The sequence below is a fragment of the Rhinolophus sinicus genome, chromosome 4 (genome assembly GCF_057876585.1).
Source record: "Rhinolophus sinicus isolate RSI-liver-muscle chromosome 4, RSI-T2T, whole genome shotgun sequence".
Classification (NCBI taxonomy): Eukaryota; Metazoa; Chordata; class Mammalia; order Chiroptera; family Rhinolophidae; genus Rhinolophus; species Rhinolophus sinicus.
In genome coordinates this window covers 32,045,899-32,070,542 of record NC_142504.1, presented here as the reverse complement: position 1 = coordinate 32,070,542, position 24,644 = coordinate 32,045,899, and the positions used below count along the sequence as shown (strand labels likewise).

Below are 24,644 nucleotides of genomic sequence, written 5' to 3'. Positions count from 1 at the left end.
GCTCTTACATTTGAAAAACAAGTTTAGTGAGATGAGATTTGATTCTCCTTGTAAAAATGTTGGTCCACTGTAATGTTGTATTTATGGCATTCAGAGCACATACAGAAAGTAAAGAAATCTAGGAATCAAAGGGTCCAAGAACTTACTTAGTTATAAAAAAAATGAAAAAGCTTAGTTAGCCGGACCCATCTCAAAAGATCTGAAAAACTAATGAGAATGTAACAATAAATGAATGACCATCAGACCCCAGCCTTGGACGCCACCAAGGAGTATTTAAAAACAAACAAAAACTTATGATAAAATGGGCAAAAGTGGAAAAGGACCAGACTATACAGATGAAACTTTCAAGTAACTCAGTAGCCCTATTATCTCTCTCCCGAAGGGCAGAAAGACCATCACCGCCGCTGTGGGACAGTGAAATATTCTCCTCATTGCCTAACGGAACCAATCTCCTCTCTTATGGGTGATCACAGCAAGGGTAAGTGCACTAAGTGAATCAGGGAAAGAGATTGCCAGCAGGGATGTCTGCACACAAGGCGTAAAAGAGCTCTTCTCGGGGTTTTACCAGGACAATCACATTAAGGGAAGAGAAATTTTCAATCAACTAGGAAGAAAAGGTTATTATCCCGGAAGTCCTCTTTTTTTTTCACCTGGATACAAGTAAACATCATGCGTTAAGAAGAAGGAAACGAGCATTTGCATATCCCAGTGGCCTAGGCAACTTGATGGGGACTTTGGTCATGTGATCTCATTTGACAGTGTAATCAATAGTGTGATTTTGATTTCTTCTTCCCTCATTTTACTGAGGAGCATAAAGGAGAGAAGCTTAGTGACTCGTTCACCGTCATTCTATTAGTAAATGATAAAATGGGATTCAAACACAGGTCTGTGTGACTTCAAAGCATATGCTCTTGCCACTGCATTTGGAAAACTTTGCCTCCCAACAAACAGATTCCCTTCTTGCCTCACCTCTCAGAAACGCAAGCTCATTCCTTTAGTTCTTAATTGAGGCAGGAATTCTCCTTCAAAGTGGACCGCCCTTGCTTCCCCTCAAGCAGAAACTCCCCTTTCGTCCATTGTTTTCCTTTGAACATCTCCAGGGAATCCCATCTGCAAAAACACTTGGGGTTGGAGACCAGCAAAGTCAGGACAAAAGGACAAAATCCTTCTAAAATGTGCTTTTTGAAATAGAGGGAATGGACATTGTTTTTGTAACACAAATGAGTCCTGGCAGTTTGGGTTTAGGTCTAGTCTACGAAGACGACTCCTCAAAATGACATCTGTGTCCCCAGGGACCAGGTTTGTCCTGGAATGCCTAGACTACAGGCCTCGTCAGTGGACACTGCTCCACAAGGATCTCTGCGTCCGGGGATGGAGAATGTGGAAATGGACACTGAGCCCCGTCCTCAGGTCCTCGACTGTCTTCATTTGCCTTCACACCAGCCTTGACAGCACAGGTGAGGGAAAATTAAAGTGAGTGTGGGGAAAGAAATGTGACACTACAGATTAAATACAAGTTTTCTAACAGTCCAGAGGCCAACCAGACACAACCTACAGCAGAGCTTAATTGTACCTACACAGTAGTTCCACCATTGTTTGCACAATTCAGGATACCTCCTTTGCTGCTACTAAGGTATGTGAGGGGCTAGATTTCAGGATCACATGGACCGTGTTTACAGGTAGCTTGCTCAGGTTATAAAGAGACATGATGAATTCTTCTCACCACAGAACACTTCTGCAGAGACCAGAATTGTACTGCTCTTCAGATGTGCTGTCTCTCTTCTTGTCCAACAATCCTTCCTAGCTTTCTTAGTAGTGGATAACAGCCACCTCATTTTTTCAGAAATTCGGTATTACTCAACTTTATTAAACTCTCAACCTTCTGAGAATACTTGACTTCTATGTGTTGCCTATATACACATTTTTAAAACTGCGCATGTCATCTTAATTTATACTTTATGATACTCTGTGAGAATGAGAGTCAAAAGTAAAAGTCTCCTGAAGTCAGTATATGAAAGATTAAAGTTCTTCCTAAGACTGGGAAATTCGGGAAGATGGACTTTAAATGAGTAAGCTTAGCACGCAATGACTAATAACAAGAGATAGAAAAGAGAGAAGAAAACCCCTCAGGCCAGTCCTCGATGCACTAACTGTTAAAGAATGTTTACTTAACCAATTCTCTTTGTGCTGATTTCATGTTCATCAAGTAAGCTTCGGGCTATAATCTGACATCTCATATTCAATTATCTACAGGAAGAGAATGGATTGGTCACAGAGTATAGTTCTCTGGTTAGTGTAACAACTGCATTTCCCAATAAAAATTAATAAACTGGTGCTCAGTTTTGGGTATGAACCTTGTGAGCTTGGTTTACATGAAACTGTCACTGAGAAATGCATCCATTCATATGAGTTGACTAAAACTTCAAGCTCAGACAAGCTCAGCCCGGATCATGTGCTGTGATAAATTCACCAAAATAAAGTCCCCTCACAGGGATCTGTGCGGCATCTAGAAAGCCAGCTGCTGGCGTGGCTCTGACAACACATCTCTCACAAACTGGGTCTCTCGACACATTTCTATTACTCTGTGCACCAGTGTTAACCGCTGCAGCCCATTAATTGTTGGCATCCTAGTCCTCCCTCTGCACAGGAATTTACCACAAACAGAACATACTCTTCACATCTAATTGGGGGAAAATGCACTTTTGTTGTTTCCTCATGCCACTTATGTCAATTATCAATTGTCACTTTTAGCAAGAAAAATGAAATTCAAGATGAGAAAGCCAATAATCACTGCCTTCCTCTTACCACCAAGAACAGCAAGCTAATACATAAAAGATAACACTATCAAAAAATATTCTAGACTTACAGGCTTTTTCCAATTTATTATACATGTTTACTTTCACCAGTTTCGATTAAAAAAAAAACACCAAGGTTATTTTCCTGTGCAATTTTTCTGTGTCTTGAACATCTAAAAGCAGACAGATTTGCAAATCCATCATCAAGGTAGGATATTGTAAATCTATTTTATTTATGTTTACCCATGTTATCTGGAGAGTTGTTTGCTTTTCCCACTGTTTCTGGGGGGAAATGAGAGCTCTCCTTTACAGGACCACCACAGACAATACTAATGTAATTTCATGACAGACAACATGAAGAAGCACTTTTCTATCAATTTCCAGGTGTATTTTGAATTAAATTAACCGGTATTTATTGAGTCCCTAATATGCGAGTCCAGCATGGAGGAATAGTTTATATTCATGAAAATGTTATATTTGAAGTAGGTTTTATGAGTTTGTTTGAAACTGTCTTGAGACAAAGACAGGTAGGGGGTGAGTAGTCATTTGTTCTCATGTTGCCACCATAGAAAGTTTCTTTTTTCTGGGAAAAATGAAATAAGATCGATAAGCGTCAGTACTAACTGTATTATGGGCAAAGGAGAAAGAAAGTTTACCTTGAACATCTCAGCCATGGAGTCTTAGGAGTAGTCCTGGTGATCGGTAATAGCCCTTGAGACTGACTCATCAAGGATGGCTACTGCCACCACAGTCCTGTGGAAAGAGAGTACGCCTCCGTGGCTACAAATTACAAGCAATATCACACTTTAAACCCACCTATTCCAATTCCTCAATAAAATTGTGGTGAAAAGGAAGAAGAAAAAAATGTTACATTGATGATAAATGATATCCATAACAAAAGTATACAATTTCTTACCTCTTGTATTAGGTCTTTTTAAATATATTCTGTGCTTATTGTTTTTATAATGTAGGGGATGATGTATCTTCTGACCGGGAGGAGAGGCTGAGGAACCATAAATTCCTCACAGTCCTGGGGAATGGGACTGCATTTTCAGGCTGCCTTTGAAAAAGGAATGAGTGATCTTTGATAAGGATACAACTTGCTAGGTTTAGAAAATCGACTATGCCAAGAGTTACACTGTTCTCTTTCCCATGAGGAACCACAAAGCCCCTCTGAGAACTAAAAGATGCAATGTAGCTTATTAGAAACAATATTGAAAGTCCCACAGACTGAAGTTTGGTAGCTTAGATATATTTTTCTTGGTTTATTTTGGTTTTCCTCTTTCTGTGGTGTTTCATTTTTAATCTCCCTTCATCCATGTCATCTCAACTTCTATTTATTCAGCCTTTTTCATTAAGTTTCAATAATTCCAGCTTCTCTAGTATCTGTGATTTAATATACAGTGGGCACTAGCCATTAGCCATTCTGCATCTTAATAGAGCTCTAATGTCTTTTTCTTTTTAAGTGTATTTTTCCAGGACCCATCAGCTCCAAGTGAAGTAGTTGTTTGAATCTAGTTGTGGAGGTCACAGCTCACAGTGGCCCATGCGGGGATCGAACCAGCAACCTTATTGTTAAGAGCACTGCACTCTAACCAACTGAGCTAACGGCTGCCCCTCTAATGTCTTTTTAGGAAATGATTTACCCTCTTTGGGTATGATCGTAGCTCAAGAGTAACTGTAGGTACCCACCTGATCAGGCTCCCATCTCTAAGTACAGCCAAAGGATGCACATGTGACCTAACATCAGCCTATTGAATGCTTTCATCCTCCACCATCAAAGTGAAGCAAGAACAAAAACATGATTGACAGTCAGATACCAGACTGCTCCAGCCATGCTATGGTATTTGTAATTCCTGCTTCTCTGTTCTTCTGAGCTACCTGGAATCCTCCCCATTCTCAAGTCTGGCCTCCTACCTAGCATCCAACTGATTTTGGATGCTCTCATCAGGAACTGAGAGCTCCTGACAACTTTTGAAACAACTTCAGTTTTTGCCTCATTGCACCAGTGTACTTCTGTTGCTTGAGACCAATATCCCTCACTAACATACTACATATATCAGTACAGATGCTTCTGCACTTATCATCGGGTGACATCCTGATAAACCTATCATCAATTGAAAATATCATAAGTTGAAAATATATGTAATACATCTAACTTATGGAACATCATGGCTTAGCTTAATTGACCCTAAACTTGCTCAGAACACTTACATTCGCTTACAGGTGGGTAAAATCATCTAACACAAAGTCTATTATACAAGAAAGTGCTGAATAGCTCATGTAACTTATTGAAAGCTATATTGAATGTGAAAAACAGAATGGTTGTGTGAATACTCACCATTAACGTACACAGCTAAAAGTACGTGGGGCCTGAAGAATATTTGAGGCATGGAACTAAAATTAATTGCTGGATTATGGGGATGTGACAGCAACAGGATCACCAATATCTCTTCTGATGAGGCTTGAGAATAGCTGGTAGAAAGCACTGGGGCATCAATGCATATTGATGGTTTAGCAGGCATAGTATTCATCAGCATATCGCTTTTACACTGTCATTAAGTAAAAAAAAATCATTAAGTCAAACCATCGTAAGTCAGGGACCATCTGTACCTGCTTACATACTTTACCATAATTTTTGTAGCTCTATTTTGTCTCCCCTATAGGACTTTACATTACAGAGTTAATATTTACTAAATGCTGAAAATCTTAGGATAATAGAAAACATAACCTGAAAGGGATTTTAAAAATAAGTTAGCGATGAAGAAACAGACACGACAGCTCACGTAACTTGCCACAGTTCACATACTTAGCAGTGGAATCAGGACCGGAACAAAGATTCCCTGCTTTGCTGTTTATTACTTTTTCCACTACAACAAGCTTCCTTCTTATTCATTAAGTGATTTTTTTTGAAAACACTAAGACTAAACTATGAATCATTTCTCAGATAATATTCAAAGAGAATATAATATGCATTCAAATAAGGAGACTAAGAGCAGTTACAGAGCACTCTAACAAAACAATAGACCTACATCTTCATTTTAGGATGTCATCCTGCAGAGCTAATGGGACACAGGAACTAATTCCCAAGAAAGTGCCAAAGAAAGTAATTTCCCATAAGAACCCAAGGAAATATACTGCTCCAATGATGACTGCAATAACTGATATACTATTCAAAAGCCCTCATTTATCATGAACTTTATAGAGTTATTTCCATACTGAATAGAATTTTTTTCTCTCAGTTTCTTCCACGAGTTAGCTGCAATACTTAATGTCCCAGGGTTAACTCCAAGGTATCACGTTGGATTCAGAATGACTATTTGCATAAGTGTAGCTGGAAGAAGTTTAAGAATTGTGCTGAGAGGTCTGTAATTCGTATTAGAGAAGAAGCCGGGAACATTGCTACAAGAGAGCTGAGCACACGTCCCTTGCAGTCCGTGCATTCTTTAACGTGGTTATGAAAGAACTACTCTAATGAGAGACATCCTGTATTGCTCCTGCCAGAGATTTCCATCTCTGGGGTTTAAATCTAAGTCCAAAAGGAAATGTTTCCTGTTCTGGGGTTTAAATCATCAATGTCAAAGAGCAGAACTTTTAGCTGCAATGTTTTCATTATCTTCCACACAGTTTCTATATTTTCCACACAACTTCTGTGGCAAATTAATAGTTTGTTCTTCTTTCTTTCGGCATGATAAATATGAACTATTTACAACAACATGTGAATCCATCATGTCAATCTCCTGGCAAACAGATATATCATCGAGAATCGAGATGTCAATTATAACTACTTAAGTATGTGCACCCCTATGATGGCCAAGGAGTTAATCCTCAGGTATGAAGAGTATGAAGTTCAGTGAAATGAAAAATGGAATAGCATAAGAGAATTTTTTATAATTATCCTGATATAGTAGGAGCATTGAGGTCCATAAAAGAACAGCTGTATGTTGTTTTAGTAGTTTACCTCTGAGGCCAGAATTATTTAGAATTATATGCTAAGTGTGAAATATGAAATATAATTAGATTAACAAATCAGAGTCTTTGACAAGGAGGCTAGGGCCAAGAAAATGCTTGAGAAATTTTTAAGGAAAACAAAGTTGCCGTCAATGTATTTTACCACGGTCTACAAGGCCTTCTGAAACTTGGGGTCTGCCCACTCTGCCAGAGTATCTTCCATCACCACCTGCCTGACTTTCTCGATCTTACCTTGGGGCATTTTACCATTTTGCCCCAGAGAATGGAATGAGTGGCTCTTTCTCATCATGGAAGTTCTCAACTCAACAAGGCTTCCTAGAGCACCATAGCTAAAGTAGCTCCCTACCCATTCCCATCTTCACAGTTACTTTCTACTCATTACTCTATTTGATTCATAGCATTAACATCAAACAAAATTATCCCACTTACCTGTAATTAATTTACTTATAACTTGAACTCTATGGAGGAACAAACATGAAACTTTCGTTTATTTCCAATCATTGCCTTCAACCTTACAATGTTGAATTTTCCTTTCCTGCTTCTTAACAATAACCCAGGTAGCTCTCAAATCTGTTGGGGTTGTTTTCAGATATTAAAAATCGAGTCTGGTTGACTTTTAAGCCTTAGTCTTATTCTCTTTCTCAGGATGTTTCTTTGCAGTAGCCTCCTTCACAACTTGTCTCCATTCCTTCCATTATTAGGGCTTCTGGAATAGGGGATAAAAAGGAAAACAATGCGAAAGATAGCCAAGAGCTTTATGTAACTGGCTGCCTGTCGGTGGTTCTCGCATGGTCACAGAGCCTTCTCTGGGTAACACTACATGTCCTTTGATGCTCTCCTTGCAGGAAGCCTCCAACAGCTGGTACTTCAGAAAACCCTGAGGGATCCCTGACATAGTCAATCCCACTCAATCTTGCTCCTTCCAGCCTTCCCATAGCAGCGGCCCAAGGGGTACACCACAAAGCTCTTGGCGTCAAGACCTTCTCATGAGGTGGGATACCAGGAGGTCAGCTCAAGTCCACCTACAGTTTATAGTGTCTATTGGAACTGGGGGATTCTCATTTCTGTTGCACGCAAAGGTTTGAGGACAGGCCCCTTCCTCTCTTTGTTCTGCCATTTGTTTCTGATTCTTTTCCTCTGTGTTAAAATGGCAGACGGACAAGTACACACATAAGCAAATGATCCAATAGAAAATGCGATGCAGTCTCACTTACTTGCAGATACCCCCAATCTCTATGGGTGGCATTCTTGCATCTCCTGTCATTTGGCTTTTGGGGTTAACAAACACTCACTTGACTTTCAGGGGACACCTCACCAATCCCACCAAGTAGAGGAGAAGAAAATGCCAAGAACTCTCACTTTAAGCAGTGGATTCTTTCTCTCTCTCTATCCCCTCTCTAATCACCTCTAAGAGAGACTACATGAGAATGCAGTAAGGGGAGACGGCCTGAAGTTTGGTAGAATCAGTTAAAAAAAAAAAAAAAACCCACAAGCCTCGAGGGTATATCTGTCTCCAATGCTTTACTGCTGTCTTTAGAATCTGGAGCACTCCACACATTTTTAACCTCAGATTTGGCTTTTAGCCATCAATTTAGGAGTAACAACAACAAAAAAATCTCTTTTACTCAGCATTTTGTATTAAATTTTATTTTACTTATGTGTGCTTGCTTTTTAGCGTCTACCGCCAAAATAAAAGTTTAAAGAGGGCAAGGATGCTTTAATTCACTACCATATCCCCAGCCTCCAGTGTAGGGCTTGGCACATATGAGGCGCTGGATAATATTGATTGATTGATGGTATCCATGAAAGAATATAGAGTTTAAGGAAAGTTATAGTTTGAGGGTTTTACCACTACCCAGTGTTCAGAATAAGAAAAGGGGATCTCAGGTCTATAGTAGTGACCAGACTAAGTTTTCAGTAAAAAGTTAGTGACCAAACTGTAATGAGAATCAGGGTTACCCCTCCCCCCTTCCCTTTTCTTTCCCTCTGTCTTCCCTTCTTCCTGTATTCAACACTGATGTCCCTGTGTCCTCTCTCCTTTCTTCTCTCCCCTCCCCCTTCCTTTCTTTCTTTCCTCCCTTCCTCCCTCCTTTTCTTTCTTAAACAAGGAACAACAACAAAAAATGTAGTACCTCATATCCATCTATGGGACAGAGGAGATTATACTAATTTAAGGTGAAATTGTGAAATTTTGGGAAACCATAACAAGGTGAGTAGTTTAGAGAAGATCTTTGATATAAAAGTGAGTTTCAAAGGACCTTAAGCAAACCAAACAGTAATACAGCCATAAACAAAGAACTTAGCATTCTTCATATCTTTAATATGAAAAAGATCCCTGTCATATAATTGCTTTTTCACCCAAACTTTTAGGAGAATAATATTTCTTTAGTTCCTCCTCCTCCTTTTCTTTTTTCTTTTTTCTTAACTCAGAATATTCTCTTATCAAATTCACACTGGGGAAAGAAAAGTACTGTTCAATGTCTCCCTTGGTTCACTGCTGAATTCCCTCCTGATTTTTTTCTGTAGGCCCACAAATGATTCCTGATCAAGTGCATCAAAGACAGAGATATATTCTGAGTCAATTCCAAAAAGGAAAGCCAAAGGACTACCCAGGAGCTGCCAAGAGCAAGCACACTATTTTCACTTAGAGTGCATAATTATTTGGGATGGCCTTAAAAAGGAGTGTCTAATGATAATGGAGTGGATGGCCATCCTCCCCCTACCCCACCCTAAAGGACCTCTTTTTACTGCCGTGGAGTTTGGGTTTCTAAAATGGTCCCTTCTGAAAATACTTCCTCCTTTTCCCTTCATTGCTTTCCCTTCATGTAGGTCATTCTCCTAGGCCACGTGAAGCAGCCACTCAACACTTTGGCAACTGCCACACTTGTAATGAATGATCTTTGAATCCTCCTTCCCACTTACTACATCTAAGCAATCGCCAAATTGTGAAGTTCTACCCCAGAAGCAATTCTCAGCTCTGTCCCACCACTTCTCCATCATCAAGTCAGTCAAGCACATTGTAGGAAAAAGAAAACACTACGCATCAATGTAAAAGAGTATGTATCATTTAGCGCATAACCTTCCAGGTATCTGATTCTAGTCTTTCATTGTCCTTGAGTTATTTTACAACTCTGTAAATTTTAGATAACTGATAACAAGGCACAATTATTGTCTATAATTATGTAAATTATGTCCAGTGGAAAATCAGTTAACTTTCCTCCCTTCCTATCCACTCCAATGAGGCCAATTTTACCTCTATTTGCAGATTTATTTCAATATTCCTTATTTACAAATGTGTCTTTTAAAATTCTCCCTTGAACTTGTAATACCTCACCAGTTTCCTTATTAATGAGTTAAAATCTTTAACCTCTACTCATTTTTATATCTGCATAAAAGTTATGATTTTACCTTTCTAAAAATAAGCATATTTAACATATTCAACGATGATACACTGTCACTTCTTAACATTCAAGGTCATCAGTATTTCCCCTTTGGCCATCCTACTCCCCATGTACACTTTTTGATATTAAAACAGTGTAAGTCTTTATTCTCTGAGTACACAAAGGGAGCTTTTGTTTCTTTTATCTGGTTCTTGGCCCAGACTATGTATCTGTTCATGTCTTGTTTAACTCCACAGCTGAACCCATGGACCAGTGGGTACACTGTACCACTGGGGCAGCCCAGATTTTATAGTCAAGAAAGCACCCTGTGTATATGGAAGTCTGGTTGTGTACTGCCAAAAAAGTTATTCCTCATTGGTGGCAGCAGTGTTTGGGAATCTGATTTTATGATCTAACTATTAGCTGGTCTCTGTCAGGATATAATAGGGATCTCTAAGGTGAGAGAAGATGAAGAATCAGGTTAGCTTTTTTTTATTTGTCTTTTTGACATATGTGAACTCAACTCAGTCGAGAAAACATTTTATGCTCATGGAAAGTAGAACATCCCTTTGAAATCTGCTCTACTGAGTTTTTATGGTTCTGCGTTTACTGTTAACCTATGATTAAGGTTATAGAACTAAAGCTGCAAGCTCTCAGCAAGTCTGTATATCTGTAACTGCAAAAAACCTTTACCTCTCAATGTGTTTGACATTTTCCTACGTCCAGAGTACATAAATTATGAAGTCTCTCAAATCCAAATAGCTCCCTTCTAATTGGTTCTTAAAGAAAAATGGTACTTACGTAACTCGAATATTCCCAAATTGCTCAAGAAATAAAGAAATTGGACATGTAAAAAAGTCTTACAAAAACCTCAAGATCAGAAGTAGGTTTGTATAAAAACACAAGTTCACGTTAATAAAGTTGAATCTTTTACAAATTAGGCTGGTTTGATCTTTTTTGGGTTAACAACATCTATATGATTCTTCCCTGTTTTTATCAATGTGGTTGTATGTTTGCTCATGCTGCGTAACAATATTACCACAAACTTCTCAGCTTAAAGCAATACACATTTATTAACTCATAGTTTCTGTTGATCAACCAATGCTAAGTTTATTAGGCCTACTGCAGTAAGGGAGAATACCACCTTACGAGATCTTACTAACGTCTCAAAATGGGGAGAGTAAGGGAGGTTAATTATAGGGCTTGAGGATCAGGGATTAAATGATTGAAAGCAGGTTTGTCAAGACAGAAAACGAATTGAGACAGGAGACAGTCCTTGACATAATAATTTAGGATTGAGGGACACAGCAAGGTCAGCTTCACATGAGTCTTTATAAGTAAATGTTTTTTGTTTGTTTGTTTTTTATAAGCTATGTATTTAGCCAAGTGAGCAATCTATTATTTTGATAGGAGATAGAGCTGTTTGGCCGGATGAATAAACTATATGGATAAATTGCTTTGTAGGAATTTCCTAAAGCAAACAGTGAAATTGTTTATTGGTTTATAGCTTTATATTCCTGGGCAAGAATTTCCTGGAACAAATATTAAGTCAAATTGATAGAGGGGAACTTAGCTCTCAGTCCCAATCATGAAGCTATGTGAATACAAATGGTCTAAATTCTTTTTCTTTCTTTTTTTTTTTTGTACAGCCAAACTACCTTCTCTTACTGGATTTTCAGTAAAAATACTAATCGTGTCAAAGTTTCCATGCAGACTCCTAAAGAGCACAGCAGATCTGGACCCAGACATGGTGGCTGTAGAGACCTCCTTCTGTAAGGTTTAGAGGCAGGTTGAGCGCTGGGGTGGTGGGGCCTGGGGGGTGGGGCTGTCACTTTGCTGGGTGTTTGTCTGTGTTCTAGATGCTGGGCTGGGTATACAGGTGGCCACTGGAAATGAACAGAGCAGTCAAGGCGTCCCAGATGGTGATCGCACACTGGTGGCTCATGGGCCTTGTGGTGGGGCTGGGTCCTCAGCCTTCATGTATTTCTGCAGGTTCTCAAATGGCCAAGGACTTGAAGTGGGAGCAAATGGTCTAAGTCCTTAAGTTAGAATTCTGATAAATGATTTTCTAAGTTAATTTAACCAAGATTCTTATTTAACTTTAAAACCTTAGACTATACTTAAAAGTTATTTAATTCTATTAAATAGACACCTAGATAATTAGACACCTAGATAATTCCTAAGCAAAATATAACACTGAAATGTGGTCACACAACATATTTTTAATCTATATTCTTTGTCTCGTATAGTGGATATATGTGTTGGTCATGTTAATGATTGTGTTCCTTTTGCTAATTTAAAAGATGAAAAATGGATTGTGTGACTCTAGAGGGTTTTATGTGTGTATTCATGAATTTTGCTAATTTGTTAAACTCTGCATGATAGATACTTCTACATCCCAGTTTTCTCTATGAAATAGAAATTAATTTGATTAGAAGTTATAATTCACATAGATAATAAAACTACACTAAAGCAATAGTAGCAGAAAAGTCTGACTGGGAATACAAGGTAATGGAATGTGTTTTTGTTTTCATGGAAAGGAGAGTAGTTTTGCCCTCAAATAAAAAGTCTGGTTCTTCCAGAATGTGAAAAAGGATTGCATCACTCAAATCTTGAATACATACAGAAACTCATCTATTGGCAGAAAAAAATAATTGTTTATTTCATTTGCATCAAACTGCAAGTAATGAGTTTGAAAAGAAGTAATAAAATGTATTCAAATTTTGACGAAGTTCACTCAGTTTTGATGGGTATATTGGTAAGATAATTTAAAAACGGAGGGAGCTCATGAATCCTTTATCGCTAAATAGAATATTAACGCAAAACTAGAATTTAGTTTTCTATATATTAAAATGACAATTTATCTTGAACCATTTGGCTTTCTCTTAACAAGAGGTATTGAATGGGAGCAAAATATGCCACCCAAAAATATACCACTTTGACATACTGGTTATTTTTAATTAAAGTTACTTGAGAAACAGCCAGTGCAAGAAAGACACGCTGACCCCCACTTTGTTGCCCTGCAGCAGGGATTAAATCTCCCATGTGAAAGGTACCTTCCCTGCACCAGGAGGGTAGAAGGCATCCTTATCATCAGAGACAGGGAATTCATGGCCAAGAAGTCTGTATAAACAAACCTTGTTACTAACTTACCACCCTCAACCCAAACTTTGTCTTGTCAAATCTTCACAAATTTATTGATTTTTTGGTCTACAAGGCGTAAAAGTTGCCTCCTTTGGTCACTTCTTTGAGACTCATATTTTTATGGGTTCCCATATGTATGAAATCAAACTTGTTTTTCTTCTGTTAATCTGTGTTATGTCAATTCTATCATTAGACTAGCCGAAAACCTAGAAGGTTTGAAGGGAAAAGGTTTTTTTTTCCCTATAGAAGTAAATGGTTATTCTTTTACATTCTGTGTGATCTGTTTGCATGGCAGAAATTCTATATCCCATCAAAATAGGTTTCTGTGTTTTATGTTGACTTTGTCAAGTCCTTGATTAAGTGTTAACATATGAAACCCCCAAACCTGTAGAGAATTTTTATAAGAGTTTATTTGAGCCCAAACTGATGACAATTGCCAGGTAGCAAGATCTCAAATGTTTGGGAGAATAGTTTTGCAGCTCCTTTTATGCATTCGAAATTAAGGAGGGGACATAATGTAGATTAGTTAACAAGATTATGTGCTCCCTTGAGGGTAGTTGTGCTTCTGAAAAGAGGCATTTCAAAGGTGTGTTAACCTAGATGCACAGAAGCAATGGATGGGGCTTAATTAAGGCAAAGATAAAACTTTCACTAAAAGAATGATATGCCTGGGGTGTGACTATCCACCATGACCTGTCCATTTAGGAATTTACAATCAGATCACCCTGAAAGGTTACTTTCCAAAGAACACCTTTTTCATCCACATAAGCAACAAAAATATAGAGTTCCTTATTTCTAAAATAGCGAAGATTCCTTTCAATTGTGTTACCTTCTTTTTGTTATTTATAATATTGTGTCATCACTTTGATTAGTAGGTAGCCAATTTATTGCTGCTCAGGCAGACCTGATCTGTTTTAATAGGTGATTTAAAATACTCTGATAACTCTTTTGATTTTGCTTTCCCACAATCATATCCTAAAGTTAGAAAAATTAAATTCTCAGGTTTGTTTTTTTACACATAAAACTTCTTTGAAATTTCCCTTAAGGCCCCTAAAACTTCATAAAAATTTGCTCTTTTGCTTTATAATAGAAGTGATGACCAAAATAATTGTTTCTTGACATAGTCTATAACTCCTGATTAGTTCAACACTACTGTAAGAACTGATCAAAGGAGTTGTCAAAGGGCACATTTTATAGATAAAGTACTACTTGTATATATGTTTCTGAGATTGTACACATTACAGAATGAATTAGAAGGCCTTAGAGATTTATCAGTGCTTTCACTGTCCATAAACAGTAGTCTCCCCCTATCCATGGGGGATACATTCTAACACCCCTGCCCCCGCCAGTGGATCCCTGAAACTGCAGATAGTACTTAACCCTATATATACTATGTTTTTTCTTATACATACATACATATGATAAAATTTAGTTTATAAATTAGGCACAATAAGAGATTAACAACAACAACAATAATAAAATAGAACAATTATAACAATATATTGCAATAAAAGATATGTGAATGGCTTTGGGCCACTTTTAAGTACAATAAGGGTTACGTGAACACAAGAATTGTGATAGCACAACAGTGAATTTGATAACAGAGATGGCTACTAAGTGATTAACAGGCAGGTGGAGTACATGGCATGGATATGCTGGACAAAGGGATGATTCATGCCCTGGGTGGGACAGCACAAGATTGCATCACTCAGAAAGGTGGGCAATTTAAAACTTATGAATTATTTCTAGAATTTTCCATTTAATATTTTCAGATTGCAGTTGACCGTGGGTAACAGAAACCATGGAAAGCAAAACCTCAAACAAGGGGGGACTACTCTATGTTCTTACTCCCAGGAAAAACATTGATTAAATTCTTACCAAAAAATTATGTACTGCAGTCAATAGAAAATTGTACTGGATTCAGCTTTGACATTATTGGTTACCACCATAAATTAATCATAATCATTAGTCTCACTGACAGATGATTTCTGTTATCTTTTGATACTGCCAAAAGGCTCACAAGTTAAAATTTTTATCTTCAAAAAACGACAATCTCACAATTTCATGGAAAGAACTACACCATGCACTGAACGCTGAATATCTGAGCCTTCTTCCCCAATCAGTCCCCACAACACTGGTTGTCAGACTTACACCCCACAGATGAGGAAATGAACAATTCTGCTTTGGAGAAAATAATAGGCCCAACAACCTGCAGACACTGACATTTAGATGTTCCTCTAAGAATGCTGCCAGGTCTCCACTCATCATCTACTAAAAGGCCCACCGATCAACAAGCTCCAGGCACTTGCACAGAACTTTCAATTTTTTCAGGTCTTCTTCTTGAATATACATAAACAGATACTCAAAAATCACAAGACATTTGACATGACAGTGATTAAAGCAAAAAGGGTAAAGTGGGACTGAAAATAAACAACGCAAGTTTAAATTAAAATTAAAGATATTAATATCCTTAGAAATAAAAATATGTTATACATCCATGACACAAGAATGCTATGAAGATGGACCATTCAAAGAAAAAGTCTTAAAAATTAAAAAAATAATAGTTGATACAAAAATTTCAACAGAAGAGTTAAAAGAGAAAATTAAGAGAAAAATAAAAAATATAGTATAAAATAAATGGGAAAAGGAGACAAGGAAATTAAAGAATCATTCAGAGAAATCAAACACCTCACTAACAAGAGTTTTGAAAAAGAAAACAGAGAATCTTACCAAAGAGACAATATAAAACTTGTGGACAAAAATAGCAGATTGAGCATACCCACTTACTTTTGATCTCTCCCTAACCCACACCAAAATAACTATAAAGGAATTTGTTTTTAAGTACATAAATATAGTGAATGAAAAGAGAAAAAGCAGTAAAATTTTGGAAGCTAGAAAGCAGACAAATAAGTGGTAAATGACTAAACAGAATGAGGGAACTCAGTCAGAAAGCCAAGATGCAATCTGATTTTATTGCAGAGCTCCCAAAAAGGATAAGGAACTGGTCAGATGCCACGTAATTCTCTACATTGGGTGAATATGTGTGTTGGCAGCGATGAGAGGTATTAGGAAAAAAGCACTACTAAAAATAAGTACTTTAAAAAAAAAAAAGTAAAAACTTTCCCCAACTGAAAGAAGTCTGGAGGTTTATGCTTTGCAGAGGGTAGAAAAGATGATCTCTGGCATATCCAGATGATTCAACAACTTGCCTCACCATGTGCTCAGATCTTCCATTCAGCCTTTTAGTGCCTCACACTTAAATATGAACAGGCAAATATCACCAGACCTCTCTAAGAAAAGTCTTTAGCATGAAAGACCAAAACAAACCAAACAAAATCAACTCAGTAAAAAGATATTTGTTACAAAGAAAACCTTCACAAAATCTATCAATATCTCAAATGGACACAAGATATGTAATCATAAAACAAATAGGATTCCATGAAGGTGAGGGAGAGGAGAAACAGAAAAAAAAAAAAGAGCTTTTGAAAGTTAAAAATTATAGCAGAAATTAAAAACAAAAACTCAACTAAAGAATTGGGAACATTGAGAAAATCTCCTAGAAAATTAAAAAATATAAAAATGTAAACATAAACATACATATGAGAGAAAGAAGAGTCTTAGAGAACCAGTCTAGGAGATCCAATAGCTGAACAATAAGCATTCCAGAAACAGAGAAAATGGAGAAAAGGAAATCACAAATGAAATAATTCCAGAACATTTTCTAGAAGTCAAGATCATGAGTTTCCAGATTGGCAAAGTCCCAGCACAATGGATGAAAACAGATCCTCAACGAGGCATCATAATAAATTTCAACACACTAGCTGGCTAAAGAAAAGGTGGTTAATATTCAACAGAGGGAAAATACAAGACACACAAAAAATTCAGAAATCAGAATGGCAACTGGAATTCTTAAAGAGCAAGAATGGAACTTCAAAGACAATAAAATAATGCCTTAAAAATTAACAAGAGAATGATTTTAAACCTGGAATTCCATTCTCAATCAAAGGATCAATTGATATTCAGGTAAAATTAAAATATATTCAGGTATTCAAAGTCACAAAAAATGTACTTCCCCTGTAACCTTTCTGAAGATAATAATGGAGGATATGCGCCACCAAAATGAAAAGTAAACCGAGCAAGAGGCAGACATGGAATGTAAGAAAAAGAACACCAATTCAAGAAATGCAAAATGAATACCTAAGAAGTAACTGGTGCTTCCAGGGGGATAGTTATAGATCAGTTAGGAAGGTTAACCAGTCCAGGTGAGGGCTCCAGAAGAACTCTCTCTCAAAGATGAAAGTGATCTACCACCTGATGCTTCGGAATATACTGAGAGATTTACACGCCCAAAAGACTTTGAGTCTGAATTAATATGTACAAAGAAAACAATGCAAATGAAAAATTAAGACAAGTATTTATTTGTGAATAGTATTAACATGATCATAATGTAAACACTGAATATTCTTCTTAAAAACATTACTATACTTGGAAGATGAGGTGAATAAGAAATGATTGGATTTTCTAGTCAAGATGGAGAAGTAGGTAAATGCTGTACTCACTTCCTCTTAGGACTACATCAATTACAACTAAACTACAGACCAACCATCATAGAGACTCACCGGAAGTCTAGCTGAACAGAAGTCCTACAATTAAGGACATATAGAAGAAGCCACCTTGAGACTGGTAGGTGGGGCAGAGACAAGGAACAGGCTGGTCCCACACCACCTGTGATCATTAAAAATTGGGAGGGAGGGCTGGCCTGGTGGCTCAGGTGGTTAGAGCTCCATGCTCTTAACTCCAAAGGCTGCTGGTTCGATTCCCACATGGGCCAGTGGGCTCTCAACCACAAGGTTGCCAGTTCAATTCCTCGCATCCCGCAAGGGATGGTGGGCAGCGCCCCCTGGAACTAAGATTGAACACGGCATCTTGAGCTGAGCTGCCGCTGAGCTCCTGGATGGCTCAGTTGGTTGGAGCACGTCCTCTCAACCACAAGGTTGCTGGTTTGACTCCTGCAAGGGATGGTGGGCTGAGCCCCCTGCAACTAGCAACGGCAACTGGACCTGGAGCTGAGCTGCGCCCTCCACAACTAAGACTGAAAGGACAACAAGTTGAAGCTGAACAGCACACTCCACAGCTAAGATTGAAAGGACAACTTGACTTGGAAAAAAATAAAAAGTCCTGGAAGTACACACTGTTCCCCAATAAAGTCCTGTTCTCCTTCCCCAATAAAATCTTTAAAAAAAAAATTTGGGAGGGATATCTTGGCTGCAGAGATCCTCCCTGAGGAGAGAGGGGTCCCAGCCTTACACCAGGTTCCCCTGCCCAGGGTTTCAGTGCCGGGAGAGAATTACCCATAACTTCTAGCTATAAAAACCAAGGAGATGGTGGCTGAGTGGGATGAAGGGCGGTTGCAGGACCAGGTGCTCCCTTTGGAGGGCCCACACCAGACTTACTTGCTGATGGGCTCACTTGCTCTGAGCTCCAACACTGAGGTAGCAGCTCAAAAGGCACCAGGGCATACGGGAAAGAACTGAATTGTCTAGCTTCAAGGTGAGGGCTGGAGAGACAGCTTTCTCCTGGATAGAGGAGCTGGCAAAAGCCTCTGTTTCTCTACTGAGCCCTCGCCCTCCCTGCATGCAGACACATGCAGATGCCATATCTGACTCTACATCAAACTAGCTATCCCCTCTCATCTTCCGTCCTAGTTATTCCCTCAGATCCCACCCTACCTAACTTTAGGGCACACCAAAGCTGCTTCCAGTCACTTTTCCACACAAACCATCTACCTTGGCTCATGTTGCAAACTTTCCTAAAATCTGTCAAAGGTTCACAAAACTCAAACAAGCAGATTCTGGCTTTGGCATGTCCTATACTTCTGGCTGAGCTGCCCTAAGTCTGGCACTACTGACAGCCAGCCTTAGTTCACGGCTTGGCCTCTCAAGGCACCTCCAAGCACAGTGCAGGCAGTGGCCATCTCTGGATTGCTTTGTGGCTCATTCCAGGTGGCCCCAGGCAGGGGACAGACTGTGGCTGACCTTGGCCTGCAGAGGGTCACCTCTCAGGAGGCCCCAGGGCTGGTAGGCCCAACGGCCAGCTTTGGACTGGGCCGGAGCATCACCTGACTACCCCCAAGGATAACACACCCCAAGGTCACACTGGGCAGGCACTAGAGCCCCATTAAAGTGAACCCTGCTCCATAGGGTCAGCCCCTGTATAACAGGTCCTCCACTGTAGTCACAGCCAGTCCTCACAACCAATCAGCTGATGGTCAATCCTTCCCAAACATCAATCAAAGCTCAATTACAACAGGAGAGCACAAAGAACCCACACAACGGACACCTATGGAGCACTCAGCTCTGGTGACCAGGGAGATTGTGCCACTGGGCCCCATAGGACACCTACTATTAATACATAAGTCACATTGCTAAGACCAGGAGGCATAGCAGCTCTACCTAATACATAGGAACAAACACAGGGAGGCAGCCAAAATGGAGAGACAAAGAAACATGTCCCAGCTAAAAGAACAAAACAAAGCTCCTGAAAAAGAACTAAACAAAATGGAGACTAGCAATCTACCAGATGCAGAATTCCGAACAGTGGTTATAAGGATGCTCAGTGATTTCATGGAGAACTTCAGCAAAGAGATAGGAAACATACAAATGGAGATAGAAAACACAAAAAAAGAACCAGTCAGAGCTACAATACAAAAATGACTACAATAACAAAAATGAAGAAAACATGAGAGGGAATCAACAGTAGATGAGATGAAGCAGAGGATTGAATCAGTGATTTGGAAGATAGGGTAGCAGAAAACACCCAATCAGAACAGCAAAAAGAAAAAAGAATCCAAAAAAAAAAAAAAAATGAGAAGAGTTTCAGGGTCCTCTGGGACAACATCAAGTGTACCAACGTTGTCATCATAGGGGTACCAGAAGAAGAGAGAGAGCAAGGAACTGAAAACCTATTTGAAGAAATAATGACTGAAAATTTCCCTAACCTGGTGAAGGAAATAGATATACAAGCCCAAGAAACACAGTCCCAACAAGATGAACCAAAACAGGCCGACACTAAGACACATCATAATTAAAATGCCAAAGGTTAAAGACAAAGAGAGAATCTTAAAAGCAGCAAGAGAAAAGCCATCAGTTATCTACAAGGAAGGTACCCTAAGACTACCAGCTGATTTCTCAACAGAACTTTGCAGGCCAGGGGGACTGGCAGGAAAAATTCAAAGTGATGAAAAGCAAGGAACTACAACCAAGATTATTTTACTCAGTAAGGCTATCTATCATGCAGGGAGTCATCAGGTGGGGTCTCTGGTCCAGCTCCCCACATAACAACGCAGGACATGGTGAGGCCAAAAAGGAACACCCACGGAGCCACAGATACGGGAGTCATGTCACTATATTCTCACTGGCGGCTGGGTTGGAGACACAGGAAGCAGGAGCCACACTCTCCGCAACCCGCCGTCCTAACTGCAATCTGCTCTTGCTAGCTCAGCCACCATCTTCTTGCTAGCCCCCATTTGCTGCTAGCATAGCCACAGCAGTTATATTAGTGCCCAATGGCTCACTGGTTACAGCTGACGGCCAACTAGCCACAGCTGATGGCCATCCAATCACAGTTGATGGCCATTTACTATCTGAGCCAGCACCTTTCTATGTGAGGCCGAGAGCCTGGAAACTGCTCTCTGGGGCTCTGTCCCCACACTATCATTTAGAGTCGAAGGACAGGTAAAGAGCTTCCCAGACAAGAAAAAGTTAAAGGAGTTCATCACCATCAAACCAGTATTATAAGGAATGATAGAGGGTCTTCTTTAAGACCAAATAATAATAATAATAATAAGGCAATAACTACATATTTATCAACAATTACTTTCAATGTAAATGGATTAAATGTCCCAATCAAAAGACAGCCTACTTGAATGGGTAAGCAAACAAGACCCTTACATATGCTGCCTACAAGGGACTTACTTCAGATCAAAAGACACACATAGACTGAAAGTAACACCGTGGCTGTGGTGGCCCACTCTCCCTGACACTGGGGACCTCATTCTTTTCTCTTGAGGCCTGATCAGATGAGGCCCAACCACATTATGGAGGTTATCAAGTGGGAATCCTGTATGAAAAATACTATAGACAGGTTGATACAGGCATTACTGGAAGGGTATTGGCTTCTGATGTTGCTGCTTTCCTGAAAATATCAGGGATTCCAGACTTGATAGTTGGGAAGATTTGAGATTTAGCTGACACAGATGGCAAAGGTATCCTGAACAAACAAGAATTCTTTGTTGCTTTTCTTCTTGTGGCATGTGCCCAGAATGGATTCGAGGTTTCACTGAGTAACTTGAACCTGGCTGTTCCTCCACGAAGATTTCATGATACCAGTAGTCCCTTGTTAATCAGTGGAACCCCTGAAACTGAGCTTCCACAGGCTATAAAATCTGAAGATAAGGCCAAATACGATGCAATTGTTGATAGTTTAAGCCCAGTGAATGGATTTCTGCCTGGTGATAAAGTGAAACCAGTGTTGTTCAACTCTAAATTACCTGTGGATATCCTTGGAAGAGTTTGGGAGTTGAGTGACATTGATCATGAGGGAATGCTCGACAGAGATGAGTTTGCAATTGCCATGTTTGTGGTATACAGCAAGGTGGAGAAAGAACCTGTACCAATGTCCTGGCCTCCAGCCTTGATGCCACCTTCTAAGAGGAAAACTTGGGTTGAATCGCCTGCAGAAAAAGCTAAATATGATGAAATCTTCCTGAAAACTGACAATGATATGGGTGGATTTGTGTCTTGATCGGAAGTCCATGAAATCTTCCTGAAGACAGGTTTACCTTCTAACTTACTAGCCCATATTTGGGCATTATGTGACACAAAGGACTGTGGGATCAGTGTGCCTTGGCTTTTCACTTAATCAATCAAAAGTTAATAAAGGACATTGACCCTCCTCACATTCTTACACCTGAGATGATTCCACCACCAGACAGGGCCAGTTTATAAAAGAATATCATAGGATCAAGTCTTGTTGCAGATTTCTCTGCTATTAAGGAGCTAGATACCCTTAACAATGAAATAGTTGACCTATAGAGGGAAAAGAATAATGTGGAACAGAATCTTAAGGAGAAAGAAGATACTGTTAAACAGGGGACATGCAAGGTTCAGGAGCTTCAAGATGAAGTTCAGAGGGAGAATACTAATCTGCAAAAACTGCAGGCTCAGAAACAGCAAGCACAAGAGCTCCCTGATGGACTGGATGAGCAGAAAGCCCAGCTGGAGGAGCAGCTCAAGAAAGTCAGGAAGAAATGTGCTGAGGAGGCCCAGCTAATCTCATCCTTGAAAGTTGAATTAACATGTCAAGAATCACAGATTCCACTTATGAAGAAGAGCTGGCCAAAGCTAGGGAAGAGCTGAGTTGCCTATAGCAAGAGACAGCAGAACTGGAGGAGAGTGTTAAGTCATGGAAGGCCCAGCTGGGACCTCTTCAGAAGCACCTGCAGGATTCTCAGCAGGAAGACAGTTCAGTGCAAATGAAACTGATGGAAATGAAAGAGCTGGAAAATCATAACAAGCAATTAAATTGGTGCAGTAGCCCACACTGCATTCTTGTAAATGGCGATACAGATTATTGTATCCTGAGCACCAGCAGCAGTGAAATAGCCAACCTGAAGGAGAACGCTGAAGGCCAGAGCAACCGTAAGTCCATACACCATGAGTCTCCAGCAAGAAGCAGTCCTGAGTACTGCTTTCTGGTGTGACTGATGAAAACAAAGTGGTGACCGCAGCTGTTAATGAAAATGTTTGTCCTGAATTTACCAGTGACAGACATTCAAAAGAGGAAGATCCATTCATTGTAGAATCAAGGTCACTGACAGACCAATTGCAGATACAGACTTGGATGTTTTTCCAGTCTGATCCTTTTGTTGGTCGTGATCTTTTCAAGGATGATCCTTTTGGGAAAACTTGGGAGGTGATCCTTTCAAAGGTTCAGATCCATTTGCATCTGATTGTTTCTTCAAGCCATCTTCTACTGATCCCTTTGTCACTTCAAGTACTGACCCTTTCAATGCACCCAGCAATAACAGGAATACATCGGTAGAAACATTGACGCACAATGATCCTTTTGCTCCTGGTGGAACAGTTGTTGTTGCAGCTACTGATGTGGCTACAGACCCCTTTGCTTCTGTTTTTGGACATGAATCATTGGAAGGTAGATTTGCTGACTTCAGCACATTGTCAAAGGCGAACAATGAAGATCCTTTTAGTTCAGCCACACTGAGCTCTGTCAGCAGTGTGGTCATTACAAAATATGTGCTTAAGGAAGCATCAGTCAAAAGTGTAGGTGAACCCCCAGCACTGCCACCAAAGAGCGGACCTCCAACAAAACCCTGCCTAGCACCACCTATATCCCTCTGAAGACGTGACTGAATGGGCCAGACAGGAAGAGCAGAGGCTTGCCTGACTCAGTCAGCAATAGCAGGAAGACTTAGAACTGGCTGTTGCACTCAGCAAATCTGAGATTTCAGAAGCATGAAGAGTTCTCCAGTCCTCTGTCAACCATACAACACTCTTCTGCCTGAATACTGAAGCTATTTACAGTGTGTATCAAAACTACCTATGAGCATGGGAATACAAAAGGTTTGAGACTGCTGTAAATATGGGGGGGGGGGAGATATTTCATGAAAACGGAAACAAACTAACAAAAAAAGTTGTGGTAGCAATGCTTATACCAGACAAAATAGACTTTAAAACAAAAGCTATAACAAGTGACAATTAAGGACCCAGTAATCCCACTTCTGGATATTTATCCGAAGAAACCCAAAATGCTACTTTGAGGGGATGTGTGTATCCATATGTTCATTACAGCATTGCTTACAATGGCCAAGGTGTGGAGGCAGCCTCGGTGCGTGTCAATGGATGAATGGATAAAAAGGAGGCGGTACATACAGACAAAGGAATATTGCTTGGCCAGGGAAAGGAATGGGTTCTCACCATCTGCGGTGCCATGGATGGACGTAGAGGGTGTTGTGCTGAGTGAAGTATGTCACACCGCAAAAGGCAGATGCAATGTGATTTCACTTACGTGTGCAATCTAAAGAACAAAATAAATGAACAAACAAAACAGAAACAAACTCATAGATAGAGGACATTTTGATGGCTGCCAGATGGGAGGGGGGTTCGGAATGGGTGAGAAAGGTGAAGGGATGAGAAAGTACAAATTGGTTGTTACAAAGTAATCACGGGGATGTAGGGTATAGCATAAGGAATATGGTCAATAATATTGAAACAACTATGTATGGATCAGATGGGTACTAGATTCATTGGGGTGATAGACGGGAGGGCAGTCAGGT

General features: G+C 39.6%; 1 pseudogene; it reads left to right on the top strand.

Annotated features, from left to right (window-relative positions):
• The first annotated feature begins 1,273 nt into the window (after window positions 1-1,273).
• LOC109446440 (epidermal growth factor receptor substrate 15-like) lies at window positions 1,274-23,827 on the top strand (annotated as a pseudogene).
• Window positions 23,828-24,644: the final 817 nt, after the last annotated feature.